General features: G+C 48.9%; 1 protein-coding gene across 2 annotated transcripts in view; it reads left to right on the top strand.

The window, feature by feature from the left end:
- The window catches only part of PEAR1 (platelet endothelial aggregation receptor 1), a 72,429-nt gene that overhangs the window by 5,306 nt on the left and 45,490 nt on the right, over positions 1–21,633 (top strand). The window contains exon 2 of one of the 2 annotated variants that reach the window (XM_084824534.1): positions 16,158–16,346. The gene's annotated coding sequence lies outside the window, so the exon portion shown is untranslated. Of the gene's footprint in view, positions 1–9,427; positions 16,347–21,633 lie in introns of both variants that reach the window. The other variant, XM_084824533.1, reaches the window with a different exon arrangement.

The raw sequence follows: 21,633 nt of genomic DNA, 5'->3' as shown, positions 1-21,633 counted from the left end.
CCTTGTTTGCCAAGTGAACGCTAAGTAATGTCGGGGGGCGGGGGTCGTCTGTGAATTCTTCCCACCCCTCCTTTGCTTGGACACACCACCAGCCCCCTCATTCCCTGTAGCTTTTGGGGAGGCGGGATCCCTGGGGCTGTGTATCCTTTCAACACTGCCTCGCTCTCCTTCTTGCCAGCCCTGCCAAGGAAGTATGTCGCTCACTGTCTGTGGGCACTGCTTGGCCTCTGTGCAAAGGACCTTGGGCCAGTGAAGGGAGCATCTGCTTTGCTCCCAGCATAGGTTCTCTTGCTTTCCCTGGCAAGATTGGACAGAAGATGTACATGAACATGCTTTGTGGGAACGGCATCTCTGGCCAGGATGTGCTACTGCTTATGTGCAAACCTGCCAAGAAAGCCTGCTAGTGAACAACAGCCCCACCCAACCCCAGCATGGCCTTGCTGAAAAAGCCTTACGTGCTGGATGTGTGGGGAGAAACTGCAGGGTCCTGGGCCCAGAGCGTAATTTTCTGGTGCTTCAGCCTGGGGGAAAGTCAGCACAGCCTCTGCCTTGTAACTTCCTGCTCTGTTGCTCTCCTTTACCTTTGTGTTGCCCTTTCCACCCCCTCCCCTCCTGCTCCACCCCCTTTCCCCACTGGCAGGTTTGAAAAGGCTTCCAGGTGGTTGTTCCGGACACCTGGGCTGATGCTTGGTTTTACGAGGACAGCCTCAGAGCCGGGGGAGGGGGAGCATTTCCTGCTGGCTCTTCTCACTTGTGGTGGTCCCAGCCCACTCCAGTCCCATTATTGTGGCTGAGAAGAGGGGTCTGGGGAAAGGAACCCCTCACCAGCACCTGCTCCTGTCCCTGTCCATCCCTTTGCCCCCCTGCTCCAAATCTGTTCCCAGTATTCTCAGTCTTTGGCATTTCAAGCACAGTAAATGTTGGAAGTTATTGCTATATGTAAGGCTGTGTGTGAGATGTGTGGCTAGCACCAGTTGTCTTTAAGAGTTTTGCCTTTCATGAGATGTCTCTGTTTGACTGACATTGTCAGTTGCTCACCATCCATTGGCTCATTTCCTATAAACAGGAAAATGGAAACGAACATGATGTGTATTCGGGGTGTAAACGGCAACTTCCTATCTATGGGCGGGATGGATGGTTGTGATTGTGAAGTTAGGAAAGGGCTGGAGGGGGGGCATGATGGCTCAAATATGTGAATGAAAAGTGAGTCCATTTGGGCCACAACTCCGTTGCAGCTGCAACTGAGATTACAGGGAAGGGACGCCCAGATGTACATTACAGTGGATTTTGCAAGTCAGATGTCATCAGAAAAAGACAGGTTCATAGAATCATAGAATAGTAGGGTTGGAAGGGGCCTACAAGGCCATCAAGTCCAACCCCCTGCTCAATGCAGGAATCCAAGTCAGAGCATTCCTGACAGAAGGCTGTCCAGCCTCATCTTGAATGCCTCCAGTGTGGGAGAGCCCACCACCTCCCTAGGGAATTGGTTCCATTGTCATATTGTTCTAACAGTCAGGAAGTTTTTCCTGATGTTCAGCCGGAATCTGGCTTCCTGTCCCTTGAGCCCATGATTCCATGTCCTGCACTCTGGGATGATTGAGAAGAGATCCTGGCCTTCCTCTCTGTGACAACCTTTCAAGTACTTGAAGAACGCTATCATATCTCCCCTCACTCTTCTCTTCTCAAGGCTAAACATGCCCAGTTCTTTCAATTTCTCCTCAGAGGGCTTTGTTTCCAGTCCTCTGATAATCTTTGTTGCTCTCCTCTGAACCCTCTCCAGTTTGTCTGCATCCTTCTTAAAGTGTGGTGCCCAGAACTGGACACAGTACTCCAGATGAAGCCTAACCAGTGCTGAGTAGAGGGGAACTAGTACTTCCCGGGATTTGGAAGCTATGTTTCTGTTAATGCAGCCCAAAATAGCATTTGGCTTTTTTTGCAGCCACATCCCATCGTTGGCTCATATTCAGCTTGTGATTGACAACAGTTCCAAGATCCTTCTTGCTTGTCGTGTTGTTGAGCCAAGTATCCCCCATCTTGTAACTGTGCCTTTGGTTTCTTTTTCCTAGGTGCAGATTTGGCATTGATCCCTATTAAATGTCATTATGTTGTTTTCTGCCTAGCACTCCAGGCTATCCAGATCACTTTGCATTTTCTTTCTGTCTGCCAAAGTATTAGCTATCCCGCCCAATTTGGTGTCATCTGCAAATTTGATCAGCATTCCCTGCACCTCCTCCTCCAAGTCATTAATACAAATGTGGAAGAGCATTGGGCCCAGGACTGAGCCCTGCGGTGCCCCACTCGTTCCCTCTCCCCAGTTTGAGAAGGTCCCATTGATAAGCACTCTTTGAGTCCGATTCTGTAGCCAAATGTGGATCCACCAGATCGTTGTTTCATCTAGCCCACTTTGAGCTAGTTTGCTCATCAGGATATCGATAATGGGGCACTTCGTTGAAAGCTTTGCTGAAGTCGAGGTATGTTATGTCCACAGCATTCCCACAGTCTGCGAGGGAGGTTACCTGATCAAAAACAGATCAGATTTGTCTGGCAGGATTTGTTGTTGACAAATTCATGTTGGCTTCGAGTCATCACTGCATTGTTTTCAAGGTGCTTACAGATGGATTGCGTTATAATCTGCTCCAGAATTTTCCCAGGGATTGATGTCAGACTGACTGGTCTGCAGTTCCCAGGTTCCTCCTTTTTACCCTTTTTGAAGATAGGGACAACTTTAGCCCTCCTCCAGTCACTGGGCACTTCCCCCTTCCTCCATGATTTCTCAAAGAGAATAGACAGTGGTTCTGAGAGTTCTTCTGCCAGTTCCTTTATTACTCTAGGATACAGTTCATCTGGCCCTGGAGATTTGAACTCATCAAAGTAATTAGGTGTTCCTTGACCATATGCCTATCGATCTCAAGCTGCAATCCTGCCCCTTCAGCCTGTACTTCGCCTTTGCCAGGGGGCTCATAGACCCTCTTTTGGGAGAAGACTGAGCCAAAGTAGGAGTTGAGCACTTCTGCCTTTTCTTTGTCATCTGTTACCATTTTGCCATCCTTATTTAATAGCTGAACCACCATTTCTTTCCTCTGCCTTTTACTATGCATGTATCTGAAAAAAGCTTTTTTGTTGCTTTTAGCATCCCTCGCTAACCTCAGCTCGTTCTCAGCTTTAGCCTTCCTGATGCCATCCCTGCAATTCTGTGCTACCTGCCTGTACTCTTCTTTTGTGGCTTGGCCTTCCTTCCACTTCCTATATATGTGCTTTGTTTTCCCGGTCATCTCTTTATCTTTTTGTGAAGCCACATTGGCTTCTTCTCTTGTCTTCTGCCTTTTTTTTCTTGTTGGAATTGTTTGTAATTGTGTGTTTAGAATTTCCTTTTTGAAAAAGTCCCACCCATCTTGGACTACTTTTCTCGTTAGAGTCGTTTGCCATGATGGGACCTTTTATCATTGTTCTGAGTTTATTAAAATCGGCTTTCCTAAAATCCAAGGTACACGTTTGGCTACACTTGGCTTTTGCTTCCTTTAAAACCAAGAACTCAAGTACAACATGGTCGTTTTCCCCCAGAGTTCCCATAACTGTTACTTGATCCACTAAGTCACTAAGGTTGACAATAGATTATGTAGTGAGGGGTGTCCTTTCTCTGAAAGCTTAGAAGGAAGTGTTATTTTGAACCAGTTGAGAAAAAAATTAAAATACATCCCTAAAAGAAAACGAAAAAGCTTAGTCTAATCTTGTGAGGTTCCTCTCCACCCTGTTGCACTCCTGAAGATCCAGCTGAGAGAAAAGCTGAGACATCTTGATGGTGTATTTAATCCTCGGGGTAGGAGCTAAACTGAAGAAGGCAGCTGTGCCCCCTCCCTCTCCACTATAGCATGAACAGCCAGCCTTACCCATCAAAAGATCCTGGCGCTTCCAGCTGCCCCAGGCAGTGTTCATTTTAGGCCAGGCAAGAGTTCCTCTTGTCAGCAGCAAGTGCGACAGAAACTAAAGTTTCTTTAGTGCCTGCTGTTGTGGGGGTGGGGGATATGTGCGCGTCATCTATCCCACCCATCCACACTCCCCTCCAACAATGTGATGCAAACTAAATGTCCAGCTTGGATGGTCCTGGAAGAGTCCTCAGTGGTGGTTCCTCCTGGAGGCTCTGAGGTGGTACATCTTCCACAAGGCTTTTGTTGGGTGGGTGGGGATGTGTGATTGCTAAGCTGCCACATTCTACCACTTTATTCCCTTGTCTCACACTGACACCTTGCGGCCTGGAGTGCGGGGTGCGCCTTTTGGGCTAGAGGGCACTGGCCCACCCTTGGGCTGCCTTGGTTACTCCCTTGCCAGCTGCTGTTGGTCATCCCTTTGTTTCTCCATGGGGTGCTACATGCCCCTGGGATTAAATGGGCTGGGAATCCATCTGTTTGCACCTTCCTTTGGAAATGGATCCTCTCAGTGTCAGTGGAGCTTCCCTCCCAGTCTTGGTTTTTGGATTCCAAAACACCCTGGTTGAGAATCAAGCTTCTCCTCTGCAGATTGATCTCTCTCTCTCTATAATACATTCTCATCATGAGAAAACTGCTGCTGAGCTCTGAAATTAAATGGGGAACTGGGAACCCATAGATGGAAAGCTACATCAGTTCTTAAAATGTTGAATTGGGTTTGCTAGTGGTTTCGGGAGGAGATGCATCTTCTTTGTGCTTCCTTTCACAATGACTAGGATGGGGGTATGTTACGTAGCTGCCTTGGGGGAGCATCTCCGTGGGCATAGGCGCGCAGGAAGTTGCCTTCTGCTGAGTCAGACCGCCCTTGGCTCATCTAGCTTGGCATTGTTGATGCTGACTGGCAGCAGTGGCCCTCCAGGGTTTCATGCAGGATTTCTCCCTAGCCCCTCTGGAGCAGACTCTGCATTGTCTGAAAGGGACGCCTTTCCTAGAGTGCCCATCTGCTTCGCCCTTCCTGTGCTGTCCAGTGTGCTTCACAGCCACACCTTCCTTAGAAAGCCATTCTCTTCACATGTTCCTTGGCTGTCGTCTTGTAGTCCAAGTCTGTCCCAAATGTGGTGTTTTCCTGCGATAGAGTCATAGTATAAAGCAAGCGCCGCAGCTGTCAACAGCAGATGGACTGAGAAACAAGCAGAGGCCCTGGCAGCTGTGCTGGTCACCATCTGCCAGGGACCTCTCCTGGCAACGACAGCCCCAGGAGCAGAGGAGAACCCCACCCCCAGCATTTGCAAGGGTCTTGGGCTGACAGGCCATGAAAGAGTTCTCTCTTTCTCTGCCTGAGACCCCCGCTGCCAGTGAGAGCAGGCCATACTGGGCTGGAGGGACCAGAGGCCCCTGGCAGCTTTCTATGTGCCCACTTTCCGCTCTCTCTCTCTCTCTCTCTCTCTCTCTCCCCCTCCCTCCCCCCTACAGTCCTCCTACAATGAAGAGGGGCATCCTGTCTGTCTCTTGCTTCAACTTCTGGAATTGTTTCTTGCTCATTGTCAGGGTCATAAGCAGGGGGACTTCACTGCTGCTAGAACATGTGTGGCTATGCTCCATGGCATGCACCCCAGCTGCAATTAGAAGCAGTCGGCTGATCTGGCTTGCATGACAACATTTAGGAAAGGGCAGTAGCCCTGGCAGATGTGGGCAGCGAGGTGGGCAGGAGGAATGCCTGGATGCCCCTCCTGACTGGCCCACAGAATTTCAGCTTGGGCCGATGTGCCAGCAAAGTGTTCTTATACTCAGACACTGTAAATGTTCCCAATCCAAGGGACACCCCATTCCCCAATTGTTCCTGCCCAGCTTGCTCTGTGGCTCAACATTTCTTGGCATTGGAGAACATTTCCTGCTAGCCATCCTAAATTAGTCTGGAACCCCTGGCCAATGGTAGACCATTTCTCACTGGCTATGCTGAGCAGCTATCATGTGCTTTCTTTAAGCTAATCTTGACCAATCTCTCTGATGAAACTCTGTCATGGGCTTCATTACCACACTGTACACAATATGATACTGGAAACGATGTGCAAAACACCTGAACTGGTTGTTGCAACTCTCAACTATAAAGGACTATATACAGTCAGGGCCAGAAATATTGGAACAAGGATAACTGTTTTGGCAGGTGGCCTCTGTACACCACCACATTGAAGTTGAAAGGAAACACACCCAGATGGGAGCGAAGTCAGGACTTTCAGCTGTCATTCAAGGGGTTTGACAAAAGTGGGGCACTAACTATTCAGGAAGTACAGCCAGTGGCATACACACACACACGCATACACACATCCTTGGTGTCTCATAAGTAATGGAACGAATGGCTGACAAGCAGCTGCATATCCAGGTGTGGCCTGTTTCCTGGGTACCCCATGACCAATCAAGCAGATAAAAGGCCTGGAGGTGGTTCTGAGTGTTACATTTGCATTTGGTAGCTGTTCACTGGAACTCCCAACATGAGGTCCAAAGAGGTGTCCATGCGAGTGAAGGAGGCCATCATTAGGCTGAGGAAACAATATAAACCCATCAGAGAGATAGCAAAAACATTGGGAGTGGCCAACACAACAGTTTGGAACATCCTGAAAAAGAAGGAATTAACTGGCAAGCTCAGCAACAGCAAAAGTCCTGGAAGACCACGGAAGACAACTAAAGTGGAGGACCTCAGGATTCTGCTCATGGTGAAGAGGAACCCTTTCACAGCATCTAGCCAGGTCAAGAACGCTCTTGCGGAGGGAGGCATGTCATTGTCAACATCTACAGTCAAGAGACGGCTTTATGAATGTAAATACAGAGGCTTCACAACAAGGTGCAAACCACCGGTAATACTCAAGAACAGAAAGGCCAGATTAGCCTTTGCCAGCAAACACCTAAAAAAGCCTGCCCAGTTCTGGAATAAGATTCTTTGGACTGATGAAACCAAGATTAACTTGTTCCAGAATGATGGGAAGAGAAAAGTATGGAGAAGGAAAGGAACAGCTCATGATCCAGAGCATACCACATCATCTGTCAAACATGGTGGAGGCAGTGTGATGGCATGGGCATGTATGGCTGCCAATGGAACTGGGTCACTGGTGTTTATAGATGACCTGACTGCTGATTAAAGCAGCAGGATGAATTCTGAAGTGTATAGGGCTAGACTTTCTGCTCAGATTCAACCGAATGCTGCCAAACTGATAGGACGCCGCTTCATATTGCAGATGAATAATGACCCAAAACATACAGCAAAAGCTACCCAAGAGTTTCTCCAGGCAAAGAAGTGGGATGTTCTTCAATGGCCAAGTCAGTCACCTGATCTCAACCCAATAGAGCATGCGTTTCACTTACTGAAGACAAGACTGAAGGCAGAAAGATCCACAAACAAGCAGCAGCTGAAGGCAGCTGCAGTAAAGGCCTTGCAAAGCATCTCGAGGGAGGAAACTCAACATGTGGTCATGCCCATGGGTTCCAGACTTCAGGCAGTCATTGACTGCAAAGGATTTTCATCCAGGTATTAAAGGCGATCCTTAAGTATGAAATGATGTTGGTTTGTTCCATTACTTATGAGCCACCAAGATGGGTGTGTGTATATGCCACTAGCTGTCCTTCCTGAATGGTTAGTGCCCCACTTTTGTCAAACCCCTTGAATGACAGCTGAAAGTCCTGACTTCGCTCCCATCTGGGTGTGTTTCCTTTCAACTTCAGTGTGGTGGTGTACAGAGGCCAACTGCCCAAAAAGTTATCCTTGTTTCAATATTTCTGGCCCTGACTGTAAGCTGGCTGGCTGAGGTGGCCTGGGAGAGCCAGTATTGCTAAAGGGGATGTATTTTGTTGATTTTTGTTTAACTGTTGGGGGGGAGTTGTTGTGTTTTTAGGGGTGGGTAGCCTGCCTGATAGGCGGAAGCAAGGGGCATATGTCCACCTGACAGAGGCAGTGGGGGGAGTGTTGGGGGACAGAATATACCAAGGGTGGGTGGCAGGCACTGGCGGAGTGCTAGGGGCAAGCTGTGCCAGGTAAGGGGAACAAGGGAAAGATGTGTAATATCTGTCCCCTGTTCCAGGCCTGTCCAGAGCCAAAGGATGGCTGGGGGAGGTGTGACACCACCTTCTGGCCTTTGTTTGCTGATCTGCAATGCCAGGTCTGTTACCCAGAAAACCGCTGTCATCCATGACATGATCCAGGATGAGGGTGTATTATGGCATGTATTATGGAGACCTAGCTGGCTGAGGTCGCTGCTCCAACTCTTGCAGCTATGTGCCTGGCCAAATTTTGTATGCACAGCAGCCGAGGGCTGGGGATTGAGGAGGGGGAGTGGCTGTTATCTACCAGGAGTCCTTGGTCTTCACCAGACCCCCTTTCCAAGAGACCAAGGTGCTGAGTGCACGTACTGGAGGTTGGGCCCGAAGGGCAGTCTGGGGATTCTGTTCATGTACCACCCACCCTGCTGCATGACTGATTCCCTGACCAAGGTGCTTGAGGTGGTCTCTGATGTGTGTGTGCAGTCCCCTAACTTATTAGTGTTGGAGGACTTCAATGTACATTCAGAGGCCATCCTCATGGGGGCATCTTGGGACTTCATGGAGACTTCATGGCTTCCTGGGAGCTGCACCCTATTCCAGCTGAGCCCACCCATGCAGCCGGTCATGAGCTAGACCTTGTGTTTGTTTCTGGAGAAGCGGGGAGTGATCTGGAAGTCGGGGAAATATCCATCCACCCACCCCCCCTTGACATGGTCAGATCACTTTCTGGTGATGTTGGACTTCTTGGTTCCAGAACCCCTCTGCAAGGGTGGAAGACCCATTAAAATGCAGAAAGAGATTGGGTGAGGGGATCATGGTGGGGGTGAGTGCCTCCCTTGAGGAGGGAGTGATGCCATCAGCCCTCAAGGAGGCAGTGATAAGACTGCTCTCAAAGAAGCCCTCCTTGGATCCCCAAGTTTTGAGCAACTCTGGCCCAGTCTGGAATCTGTCATTTGGGGGGCAAGGTCATTGAGCAGGTGGTGGCAGCAATGCAGTTGAAGGCACACTTGGAAGAAGCTGATTATCTAGATCCATTTCAATCGGGCTTCAGGCCTGGGCATGGGACAGAAACGGCCTTGGTCGCCTTGGTGGATGATATGAAGAGGGCTTTGGATAGGGGTGAATGCTCCTTGTTCTCCTTGACCTCTCAGCAGCTTTTGATACCATTGACCATGGTATCCTCCTGGATCACCTGGAGAGGTTGGGCATTGGAGACATCGTATTGCGGTGGTTCTGGTCCTTCCTCTCCAGCAGGTACCAGAGGGTAGCACTGGGAGAAGAGGTTTCGGACCTGTGACCACTCACTTGTGGGGCGCCACAGGGTTCCATCCTCTCCCCAATGCTATTTAACATCTATGTGAAGATGTTAGCTGGGTGAAGATGATAGCTGGGGGCTATCATCAGGAGGTTTGGGGTGCGGTGTCATCAATATGTGGATGACACACAGCTCTACCTCTTGTTCATATCTTCACCAGGGTTGGTCATGGAATCCTTGTCCAAATGTCTGGAGATGGTGAGTGGTTGGATGGGGAGGAATAAGCTGAAGCTGAACCCTGACAAGACCAAGGTACTTTGGTGGGAGATAAGAGGAGGTTGGGGGATGTTGACCTGGTGTTGAATGGGGTGTGGCAACCCTTGAGAGACCAAGTCTGCAGCCTGGGGGTCATTTTGGACTCCCAGCTGTCCATGGAGGCTCAGGTGCCAGCTGTGAGCCAGGCGGTGCTGTACCAACTCCATCTGATATGGCAGCGGTGCCCTACCTTCCCGACCATCTGCTCCCATCAGTTGTACATGCCCTGGTCTCCTCTCATCTAGACTAGTGTAATGTGTTCTACATGGGGTTACCCTTGAAGACAGTTCAGAAGCTGCAGCTGGTGCAGAACACGGCGGCTTGCCTGATTAAAAGTAGCCGCTGGCGTGATCACATCATTCCAGTGCTGAAGGAGTTGCACTGGCTACCAGCTGTTTTCTGGGCCAAATTCAAGGTGTTGGTTTTGACCTTTAAAACCCTATACAGTTCTGGCCTAGCCTATCTCAAGGAACGCCTCCAGCAACACCAGACAGGCCGCTCAACAAGATCAGCCTCGGATGGCCTTTTCTCTGTCCCATCAGCCAGGACAGCTAGGCTGGTGAGGACGAGGGAGCGGGCCTTCACTGTGGTGGTCCCCAGTCTGTGAAACTCCCTCCCTAGGGAACTCCGCCATGTCCCTCTTAATGAGCTTCCGCCATGCATTGAAAACATGGTTGTTCAGGCAGGCATTTGGCGGGTTAGGGTAATTTAGACGATGTTTTAATGTGTGATTTTACTGTTTTAAATTGTACTGTTGTACATTGCCCAGAGTAGCTGGGTGGCAGGCCAGATGGGCGATTAAGAAATTTAATTAAATAATTAAATAAAACCCAGAGGATGTTGAATTGTAGCCAGCTGCCTCATTCCCTTGCTTGGGTTGGCAATGTGACTCCTGTGGCTTGGAGCTTGTTTCTTCAGCATTAAGAGTATCACCATAAGGGCAGCAAATGGGGGGTGGGGGGGGCCTGTGTGATAGCAAGAGGGCTGGTGGCGTGATGCTCTTAGGTTTCAGTTCAGGAACACTGAGTGATCCCTTTCAGGAATGTGCTGGTGCTTAGACGATGTGTCTGGCCCGAACGTCAGTGCTGCTCTCCTCCCCTCCCCATTTGCACATGACATGGAAGGGACAATGCTGGGCATGCCCACTCTGTGGGCTTCCCAGGTCTGTCTGCTGGCTGTGTGCAGAAAGGCTGCCTTGGACTGGGTGGCCTGTGGATCACCTGTGCAGGCTCCCTCTGGCTGGCTGCTGGGCTTACCTGAGGGAATGACTGGCTTCCATGGGATAAATCATGGCTGCCCTCTTGGGATCTGCTTCTGCCCCACCTCTGGCAGAAGAATGGGATGCTGCTCAGGTCTGCCATACCTTGATAACTAAATCTTGGCAAAAGCATCTTCCAGAAAGCTTCTGGGATGGCTTACCATGTGTAGGCCGTCTCATGTTTCTTGCTCTGTGCATTATATGAGTGAAGAAGGAGTTAAGCAATTCCCATTACATAGGCCAGATCTCCCAGCTAGGGCAGCAGGTTGGATGATTTGTCAGCACAACAGATGTCTTTGAGGATTTTAGAGAAACGCTCCTCACAGTAAGATCCACCCTACCCAAACAAGCCAAGTTCCGTCTGTAGCAGACTGTGTGTGTGTGTGTGTGTGTGTGCGCGTGCGCGCGCACACATGTGCGAGAGAGAGAAAGACTCCTGGCAGTTTGCTTGCTTCCCACGCAACAAGGCCTTGGGACCTCAGCCTTAATTCAAACCAGCTTCTCCCTCCCTCTTCCCATCCCCCCCCCCCCATCACAAGGCTCACTAGAGGCCCTGCAGCTAGGCGTTCAAGAAGCAGGTATGCCAAGCAGGCAGATGGAGCATCACCACCCCACACTCCTGCAACAAAGCGAGGATGCCCCTCTTCGACACTCACCGGAAATTCCCATAGTATGCTTTTCCCCTGGATATTGTCTGCTCTTCTAAACTCTCAGACTTCAGAGCTGAGCAGATTATTTAGCATCACAAAGCAGAACTTACCATTAACAAAGCAAAGTTATACTTTGCACAACTTACTCTGCTGGCGGAGTAGCATTCTGTGGTGTTGAAGCTGTGATGCAGTGTGACTTTGACAGGCCCTGGAGTACAAGTAACAGATTAGATTGCACATTGCATAAGGTAAACAGCCTGTGAAGAAGTGCAAGCAGGATGGGTGGATTTAAATCAAGCTCGGTTTTAATTTTTGTGAACCGCCCAGGGAACTTCAGCTATTGGGCGGTATAGAAATGAAATGAAATAAATCAAGAAAAAGGGCCTAGTTAAACTCATTTCTTCATATATCCTAAGCAGTGGTGCAGAGCTGACCACTAGCATCTCTTCATTGCACTGGATACATTTTGCTTGCTTTCCCTTTTTATATAGAAGGAATGTCTTTAAAATATTCCCATATAGGGTCAGTCTTAGGGCCAACAGCCATGACAGTCTGTGAGGTCAATTGTGGGGATGGAGGCATAGTGTTGTTGTCTCTTCTTGCTCCTTTCTGTTTCACTGTGCCTTGATCCAGCCTCACCCTCACAGAAAGAGTAACTCAGTAAAATGAAATTCCCATGAGCAGGAGGCCGAGGCAAGTTTTTGCACGTTCCAGGCAGATGAGAGCAGGCTACTTCCATGACTTGAGAATGAGGTGCCTGTGTCTGGCCAGTAGAGTGTAAATGTTCCTATCTGAGAAAGGATCCAATTGGTTCTTTGTTTGCACCAAAAACCTCCTTTAACACAATGGATCTGGTAGAGGGTCTTGACTCAGTTTAACTGTAGACCTGCCATGCGTATGTTCAGTTTGTTAATATTAACCAAGTTATTCTTTTAGAGAAACTTGGTATGTACTATTTTTTAAAATCAAACAAAATCCAATTCACATTATTTAAAGCTGGATTTTTTTCTTTTTTAAACTCTGTTTTTGTCCACCCTGTTTGAAGATGAGGGTGTGCTTGTCAGAGGGGAAAGAAGCTCTCTTCCATTCCATGGGATAATTGGCAGGTTGTTGCTCATGCTGCTGCCAAGCATGAGCCAGCTCCCCAGGAGGGGGCATGGCTGGGCACCTGGAAGCAGCGAGGCAAGAAGCAACCTACTGTGCCGGGAGGAGGAAACCCTCCTTCCCCCAGCCACCATTTGTGCCAGCAAAGGGTGCTGGTCCTGCAGCTAAGTGGTGCTCAGGCCCACTGGTGGTGGGCACCAGCGGTGAACTCCATCAGAAACAGACCAAGGGCTCCTCTGGGCAGGGAGGAAGGGAGGGCAGTCTGGACGCTGGAGGATGGGCAGACTCTTGGGGCAGTCCCGGTGCTCTGTCCCTCTCACACCCCCTTTGCTTTGAAAAAAGAAGGGAGGTGCTGAAGTGGAACTGCAGTTCTCATGAGAAAAAATGAAGGAATTGGAAGACCCCTGAATGCTAAGAATTGCTACTGCAGGAGAGGAAGGCCATGTTGAAGGCAGGGGCACCTCAGGTTAACGCCACCGTGAGGGTCACCCCCACTCCTCGCTGCCACTTCTCGTCAAGGATCTGTGAAGGCCCTGGGATGCACGGAGGAAGGCAGCAGCTGTGAGAAGAGCTGAAATGCGAAGAGCACCTAGACGGCTAGGAGGAGGCCTGGGCAGTTCTCAGCACCCCAGTTATCTAAGTTGAGGTTTTTTGTCCACTTCTAGCAGCATTCTTAACATGGTGTAGTGTAATGTTGTTTTCCTAAGGCTTTGTAGCCATATATAAAATGAAGGTGTTTGCCTAATGACAAAAATGGGTGAATGGAGAAGGGTTATCATAGAATCATAGAATAGTAGGGTTGGAAGGGGCCTATAAGACTGTTGAGTCCAACCCCCTGCTCAATGCAGGAATCTAAGTCAAAGCATCCCTGACAGATGGCTGTCCAGCTTCATCTTGAATGCCTCCAGTGTGGGAGAGCCCACCACCTCCCTAGGGAATGGGTTCCATTGTCATATTGCTCTGACAGTCAAGAAGTTTTTCCTGATGTTCAGCCGGAATCTGGCTTCCTGTCACTTGAGCCCATTATCCTGCACTCCGGGATGATCAAGAAGAGATCCTGGCCTTCCTTTCTGGGGACAACCTTTCAAGGACTTGAAGAGCACTATCCTATCTCCCCTCAGTCTTCTCTTCTCAAGGCTAAACATGCCCAGTTCTTTCAGTCTCTCCTCAGAGGGCTTTGTTTCCAGTCCCCTGACCATCTTTGTTGCTCTCCTCTGAACCCTCTCCAGTTTGTCTGCATCCATCTTAAAGTGTGGCGCCCAGAACTGGACACAGTACTCCAGATGAGGCCTAACCAGTGCTGAGTAGAGGGGAACTAGTACTTCCCGGGATTTGGAAGCAATGCTTCTATTAATGCAGCCCAAAAGAGCATTGGCCTTTTTTGCAGCCACATCACATTGTTGGCTCATATTCAGCTTGTGATCGACAACAATTCCAAGATCCTTCTTGCTTGTCGTGTTGTTGAGCCACATATCGCCCATCTTGTAACTGTGCATTTGGTCTCTTTTTCCTAGGTGCAGAACTTGGCATTGATCCCTATTCAATGTCATTCTGTTGTTTTCTGCCCAGCGCTCCAGCTGATCAGGATCATCTCAGGGCTACATTCTCAAATCCGTAGCTTCTCTGTGCCCCACGTTCTGCCCCCATCCTCAGTGTAGAACTTCTCTGCCTCACAGGTGACCTCGCTTGCTTTAGCAGCTAACTTCAATAATCTGAAGGCGAGTAAGCCCAGCTCAGCATGGCAACCCTCAACTGATAGGCCTGGTTGAAAACCATCTTAATATTATCCCCCTTCCACCCTTTGGGGCAAGAAAATAAATATTGTGTTGTAATTTCCCAGCCCTGGGGGAGGGGTGTGAGGAATCTCCTCATTTCTGCCCACCTTGCCTGGTGGTAGCTCACAGCCTGAATGAATGCTGAAATGGTGTTGGTGACTTGGATGGGAGCAAGCAAGGCAGCCTTGTTTCCCACGCAGCCTCTAGCTGGTGATAATGGGAAGTTCCAGAGGTCATTTCCTGTTTCCAGTCAGTTAAAGAAGAAATGCAGAGAAAAACACAGCATGCAGACTAATGGGGAGGTTTATTTGATTACACAAAAACAACACTATTTGTGGCTGATGCAGTCCAGATGTATCCCTTAAAGGGCGAAGCATAGCTCTGTTGCAGAGCTTTAAAAAAAGATTTCCAGGTTGCAGCTGGAAAAGGCACGGCCATGTCTGTTTCAGAACTTGAAGCAACCTGTGCCATCCATGTGCAGGCAGGCGGGTGGAGGCAGTATCTGAATTGCCTTGGGCTGCTGGGGCTGATTTGGGACCCTCAGTTCCTCACAGCCAGAGGAGACCATTTCCTCCACTTCTCTTCCTCTGCTGGAGAGGGATGCAAGGAGAGATGGGCACGGACACACACACAGAGTTCAGAGTGGCCCTTGGCTCCCCAGTGAGATTGCAGCAGTTTAAGAGGATCATGTGCAAAGAGCCCTTGTGCTGGCTTGCATCAGGACCGAAGTGCAGCCTCGCCACAAATGCAGAAAGAGGCTTTGGTGCTCTCTTTAAAACTTTGTCATCCCATTGTGTGTTTGTTTCCAGGGCTTTATTTATAAAAGGGCTGGGGCCTCTGCTGTCTCTCAGTCTTAGTCGGTCTCTCTTTCACATAGAATGGAATGGAATGGAATGGCCATGTTAAACAAGAGTGGTAGAATTACTCCACCTCCACAAGTCCAGCTGAAACAGGAAAGTTTTCCAGTCCTCATAGAAGGTACTCAAGCAGGCTGGATCTCTGGGGGCAGAGAGTAGGTGGGGCAGCCCCCAAGAATGCCTTTCTACACGCCTTTGTGGTGGTAGCCACAGGAGTCTAGTTCTGCTCATGAAGAGAGAGCGTGGGCTGCACACATGGATTCTGTCTCCCTCCAGGGGCTAAGCAGCCATGTTTAGCCCCTGGAAAGGTCGTGTGTGGTTCTTATCCAAGCAGCCAGCCAGGAACATTCAGGAGCTCCAGGGAGCCCTCTCCCGCCTGCCTCTGACTTCACCGAGCCTTGCAGACAGCGGAGGGTTGATGAGCTGGAATGCAGCAGTGCTGCTGCTACATTCCCCTTCCTCCTCATGTTCCAGGCACGTGGGTGGTCGCTGTATGCGAGGGCGGGAAGTGGGGGTATGATTTGTGTCTCATGGGCAAAAGGGGCTGGGGGGGGGCAAGTATAATCTTCAGTGTAATCAGCCCCAAGTCCTCTACTTGTATCCTTAATGGCTGGCAACATTTTCAAGGGGTGTCAGTAAAAGCCAGGGGTTGTAAAAGCCTAAGAAGAGCTGTACTGGATCAGACCAAAGTCCTCCCTGCTCCAGCCCAATGCCCACAGGAGCCTACAAGCAGGACAGGAGCTCAGTTATAGCACCCTCCTGCTCATGATTTCCAGCAACTGGTATTCAGAAGCATACTGCCTCTGATCTGGAGGTGGTATGCAGTCATCATAACTAGTAGGCATGGGTAGCATGTGCCCCTTGGGGACATGGTTTTTTTTGTCACATCATTCCTCTGCCCCATTCACTGGATTTTGCAAGGGGTCCAGAGGCCTTCTACATGTAAACCTGGTTTCCCCCACTGCTGCTGCCCTCTTTTTTCTTGCTGCAGAGAATCAGCTAAGAAGAGAATGATGGAAGAGCTCCATCTGGATGTGCCTCTTGGGCCTGAATAGTTGCACCTTGAGCTGCTCCCTACGTTCAGCCATTATCCAGTTCTGACCCAATCAGCAGTGTGTTTCTACCAAAGTAACTTTGCAACAATCACAGCACCGGGCGTTCTGGTGAAAAAGTGCTCTGTGTAAGTCTTGGGAGAAATAAATGAGTGGGAGCCATGTGCACTGGAACTCCTCCCCTCCCTCCCTCCTTTTTTAAGCACTTTGTTCTGTCCTTGTCCATTGCTCTGTGCTCTGGCCTTCCTTTCACCAAACTTCTCTGCTACCAACAGGCTGGATGGGTGTTGTGTTGTGCTGCCACCTCCATTCTGCCCAGTAGTTCAATCCAGTATAAAGCGGCCCTGGGTGTTCCTGTGAGTTCCATCCTTCAGTGGGAAAGACAAGAGGAGGGCGGAAGGAGGAGCGTGCTCAACGGCCAGAACAGCTGGGAGCTGTTGCTGCTCCCGCCAAAGGGAGTGGCTCTGAGGAGCCCCATGGGTAGACCAGCAAGGAGGTGCGGCCCTTCGCTGCCACAATCGGGACATCTCTGCTACCGTCGGGATAGAAAGCAGTGAGCTGATAGCATGTTTTTAGTAGTCTGAAAACAATGCATACAAAATGTCATTTCATGTAAACCAGACCAATTTCTACGACATTAATAGTGGAAGGTCTTTCCCCCCTCCCCCAAGCTTTAGCTACTGATAATTGAGCTACCACTAATACATTTGTAACTGATTAGAAACATACAGAATTGATATGCACTTGACACACACTTTCCTTTGTGCGAGCAGGGTGGAGGCTGCTGGAGCTGTTGTTTTGGCAACGAAAATGGCTTCGTGTGAAGCCGCCCCAGGAAATGCACTTTCCCTTGGTGATGGATTCCATCCCAAAGTGGGCCTGTCAGAAAGGAAACACAGGCACATGTTCTCACTGCCAAGGGCCTGGACCGCCTCCTGTGGAAGGATGCAGCTCTGCTCTTGTCTTTCAAAGAAAGCTTGATGGGCTTTATTTGAAGCATTGCATGGCAGGGGAAGGCAGGGCAGCATATTCAGTGTTTCTGGCAGCAGCTTATATTCCAGCACAGACTGCGTGAATCAGCTTTTGAGCTGCATGTCAGAATCATGTGTGTGGCTGGCACAGAACAAGCCACATCACCTCAGAGAACAGGTATTCACAGTGTCTTAAGCAAAAAGCTTGAGCGACAGTTCTATCAAGGATGTAGTCAAAGAGCCCTCTTTTCAGGAGCAGACCTGTTTTGTGTTGTCTGTCCTCAAATATTTTAATATTAAAATATTTATAGGCCACCTTTCCATATAAAACTCCCCGAGACAACTTACGAGAATATTAAGAACAATTCAATATTACAGTATCTCAGAGAGACAATAGGCCCCATGAAGAATGATTAATTAAAAGCTGCCTTCAAATGTACCTTTAATAGGAACATAAGATGAGCTATGCCTGATCAGACCCAAGGAGCCACCCAGATGCCCCAGTGAGATGTCCGCAAGTGGGACATGAATGGCAAAAGCATCCTCTTGCAGCTACCTCAGATACCTGAGGTGATGGAGAGCCCTCAGGACCAGTAGCCATTGATAGCTCTATATTCTATGAATTTGTCTAATCCCCTTGCAAAGTTGTCCAAGCCAGTGGCCACCACTACATCTCGTGGTAGTAAATCCCATAGTTTTAACAGTGCACCATGTGAAGAAGTCCTTTATTTTGTCTGTCCTGAATCTCCCACCCTTCAGCTTAACTGGATGATGTCCATTGGGTTCTCCTGGGGGAGGAAAGTGGTTCTTGTGTCCCACTGGAGGGTGCTGATGGGCTCTGGGCATGGGAGTTGGGCAGGCAGACAGGCAAACATATGATGGGAGGTCATCTCTAAGGAGTCAATGGGTTTTTCGTGTATGTGTAGCTGCAAATGGTATCAGAGACTTCCCTGAGAAAAATGTGTTGGGATTTTCATGAGCCATTGTTTCTGAATGATAAAAGTTCTACATATCCCTTACAATCTCCTTTACAGTCCTTGGAGACAACTAATTTCCCACTCCCTAATGGCGGAGGAATGGCTTAAACAAATGGCATGGTGGAATATCTAGGGCTCATCTTGCCATCAGAATGTCTGCCAGCAGCAGGAAAACATCCTCCACTCTGCTCACTTCCTGTTCTCACACAGGACTTCCCGTGTTTATGTCCTAGTTGGACAGATGCCATGCTGGGCGGGAGGGGAATTCAGGTGCTATTAAAGAAATTCTGAAAAAGGATTTGTTTAGATTTTTTTTAAAAAAAAATATGTCAGCATACATTCGAAAAGCGATGCATATCTGAAAAGGGCCTGTGGCGGCTTTTGTAGACACCTGATTTCATTGATTACTTCCAGATCGCTCTGTATCGCTCACTCACATCCATTTTCCAAAGACTGGCCTTTATTTGTAAAACAACCCAGATCCAGACAATAAATGCCCCTTATTTTCTCAGTTTTACTTGTCCATAAAACAGTGGAGGTCCCTCATTGTAGGTGCCACTCTCCCCAGACTGTCTCACTTCTAAAGTTCAAATGTGGCCATTCTTAATTCCATCCCATTGTCTTCATACTCATGCATTTGCCCCATTATACAGAAGTCAGGCCTTCAGCTTTAAGGTCAGCCGAGACAAATGACCCCCCCCCCCCATGTTTTGGCCTCTGAGCTATGCAAGCACATTCAGATGACTACCTTGTTGTTGTTGTTGCTCCTAGAGCTGACTAGTTGTGTGCAGCTGTTGCCTGGATTAGATTCTCCATGTGCAGAATTCCACCATGAGCACAGTGGAGTCGCTTGCAGGTCTCCTCCATCCGGTGGCAACAGCCGGCAGACCAGCTGGAAGCATTTGGTTCATAGAATCATAGAATAGCGAGGTTGGAAGGGACCTACAAGACCATCAAGTCCAGCCCCCTGCTCAATGCAGGAATCCAAGTCAGAGCATCCGTGACAGATGGCTGTCCAGCCTTGTCTTGAACGCCTCCAGTGTGGGAGAGCCCACCACCTCCCTAGGGAATTGGTTCCATTGTCATATTGCTCTAACAGTCAGGAAGTTGTTCCTGATGTTCAGCCGGAATCTGGCTTCCTGTCACTTGAGCCCATGATTCCGTGTCCTGCATTCTGGGATGATCGAGAAGAGATCCTGGCCTTCCTCTCTCTGACAACCTTTCAAGTACTTGAAGAGCGCTATCCTATCTCCCCTCAGTCTTTTATTCTCAAGGCTAAACATGCCCAGTTCTTTCAGTCTCTCCTCAGAGGGCTTTGTTTCCAGTCCCCTGATCATCTTGGTTGCCCTCCTCTGAACCCTCTCCAGTTTGTCTGCATCCTTCTTAAAGTGTGGTGCCCAGAACTGGACACAGTGCTCCAGATGAAGCCTAACCAGTGCTGAGTAGAGGGGAACTAGTACTTCCCGGGATTTGGAAGCGATGCTTCTCTGAATGCAGCCCAAAAGAGCATTGGCCTTTTTTGCAGCCACATCCCATTGTTGGCTCATATTCAGCTTGTGATCGACAACAATTCCAAGATCCTTCTTGCTTGTCGTGTGGTTGAGCCACGTATCCCCCATCTTGTAACTGTGCATTTGGTTTCTTTTTCCTAGGTGCAGAACTTGGCATTGATCCCTATTAAATGTCATTCTGTAGTTTTTTGCCCAGCGCTCCAGTCTATCGAGATCACTTTGAAATTTGTTTCTGTCTTCCAAAGTCTTAGCTATCCTGCCCAATTTGGTGTCATCTGCAAATTTGATCAGCATTCCTTGCACCTCCTCCTCCATAAAAATGTTGAAGAGCGCTGGGCCCGGGACTGAGCCCTGCGGTACCCCACTTGTTACCTCTCCCCAGTTTGAGAAGGTCCCATTGATAAGCACTCTTTGAGTCCGATTCTGTAGCCAACTGTGGATCCACCGAATCGTTGTTTCATCTAGCCCACTTTGAGCTAGTTTGCTCATCAGGATATCATGGGGCATTTTGTCGAAAGCTTTGCTGAAATCGAGGTATATTATGTCTACAGCATTCCCACGGTCCACAAGGGAGGTTACTTGATCCAAAAATGAGATCAGATTCGTCTGGCAGGATTTGTTCTGAGAATTTCCTTTTTTAAAAGCTCCCACCCATCTAGGACTACTTTTCTCATTAGAGTTGCTTGCCATGGGTCCTTACTGATCATTGTTTTGAGTTTATTAAAATCAGTGCATACAGTGCAACCCCACCTCCCTTTCTGTTCCTCCTGTTCTTTTTGAACAAGTTATATCCTTCAATTGCTGTATTCCAGTCATGAGAGTCATCCCACCAAGTCTCAGTTATACCTATCAAGTCATAATTTCTCCTGTATTAAGAGTTCAAGTTTGTTCTGTTTGTTTCCCGTACTCTGGGCATTAGTATATAGACATTGAAAACCATGTGCTTCATAGTCTGGCTTTCTTCCTACATGTGTCTGAAGACTATTACTGGGCACTATCAGAGCTGTCCTCTCCGTTGCGGTGCATGAGCCTTCGTCCATTGTTACCCCAACTTTACGTCTCCGTTCCCCGTAGGATTCAGTTTAAAGCCCTCCTGATGAAGTTCTTCATGCTGTGGCCAAACACATTCTTCCCATCCTTTGTGAGGTGCAACCCGTCCCTTGCCAACAGCCCATCTTCCAGGACGTATAGGCCGTGGTCCCAGAATCCAAATCTCTCTTGTCGGCACCACCTTCATAGCCAGTCATTCACCTGGAGTATTTTTCGTTCCCTTTCTATCCGTCTTCTAACTACTGAAAGGATGGATGAGAAAACTATCTGGGCCCCAAAGTTCTTGAGTTTCCTTCCCAAAGCTTCAAAGTCTGATGTGATTTCTTCGTAGCTCCACTTGGCGGTATCATTTGTTCCCACATGGATGAGAAGAAAGGGATCCCTGTCAGTGGGCTTTATGAGTGCAGGCAACCTTTCAGTCACGTCTCTAATCCGTCCTCCCGGGAGACAACATACCTGGTGAGTCCACGGGTCTTCGCGACATACTTGGGTCTCAATCCCACACAGCAAGGAGTCTCCCAATACTACCACTCTTCTTCTTCGTGTGGGCCTTGGTTTCATCACCTCTGTTTGATTGACCTTCAGCCTCTTGCTCCCTCTCATGTAGGTTCCCCTGTGATTCTTCCTCTGCAGGCTGTCCTCCAGTCTCATCCTCAAGTACCTGTAATCGGTTCCACAGCTCCACTGCTTCCACCGGTGCACAGTGGCATCTAGTTCTTCTCCTAACTGTCACCCTTTTCCAAGGAGTATCCTCTACTCCATTTTTCTTCACCTCAGCATTTCCCACTTCTGCCTCAGCTTGCTGTTGCTCTTCAAGCTTCTGGGCTTCACTTTGCTGCTGTAGTTCCCCCATTCTGTCCAAGAACTCTTTGTGTTCTCTTATTCCCCGGAGGGTCGACAGTCACC

This window comes from Heloderma suspectum, chromosome 17, assembly GCF_057233095.1.
Source record: "Heloderma suspectum isolate Gila_16-S chromosome 17, 16-S_ref, whole genome shotgun sequence".
NCBI lineage: Eukaryota > Metazoa > Chordata > Lepidosauria > Squamata > Helodermatidae > Heloderma > Heloderma suspectum.
The sequence above is the reverse complement of the archived record's forward strand: the minus strand, read 5'-3'. Positions and strand labels throughout refer to the sequence as shown.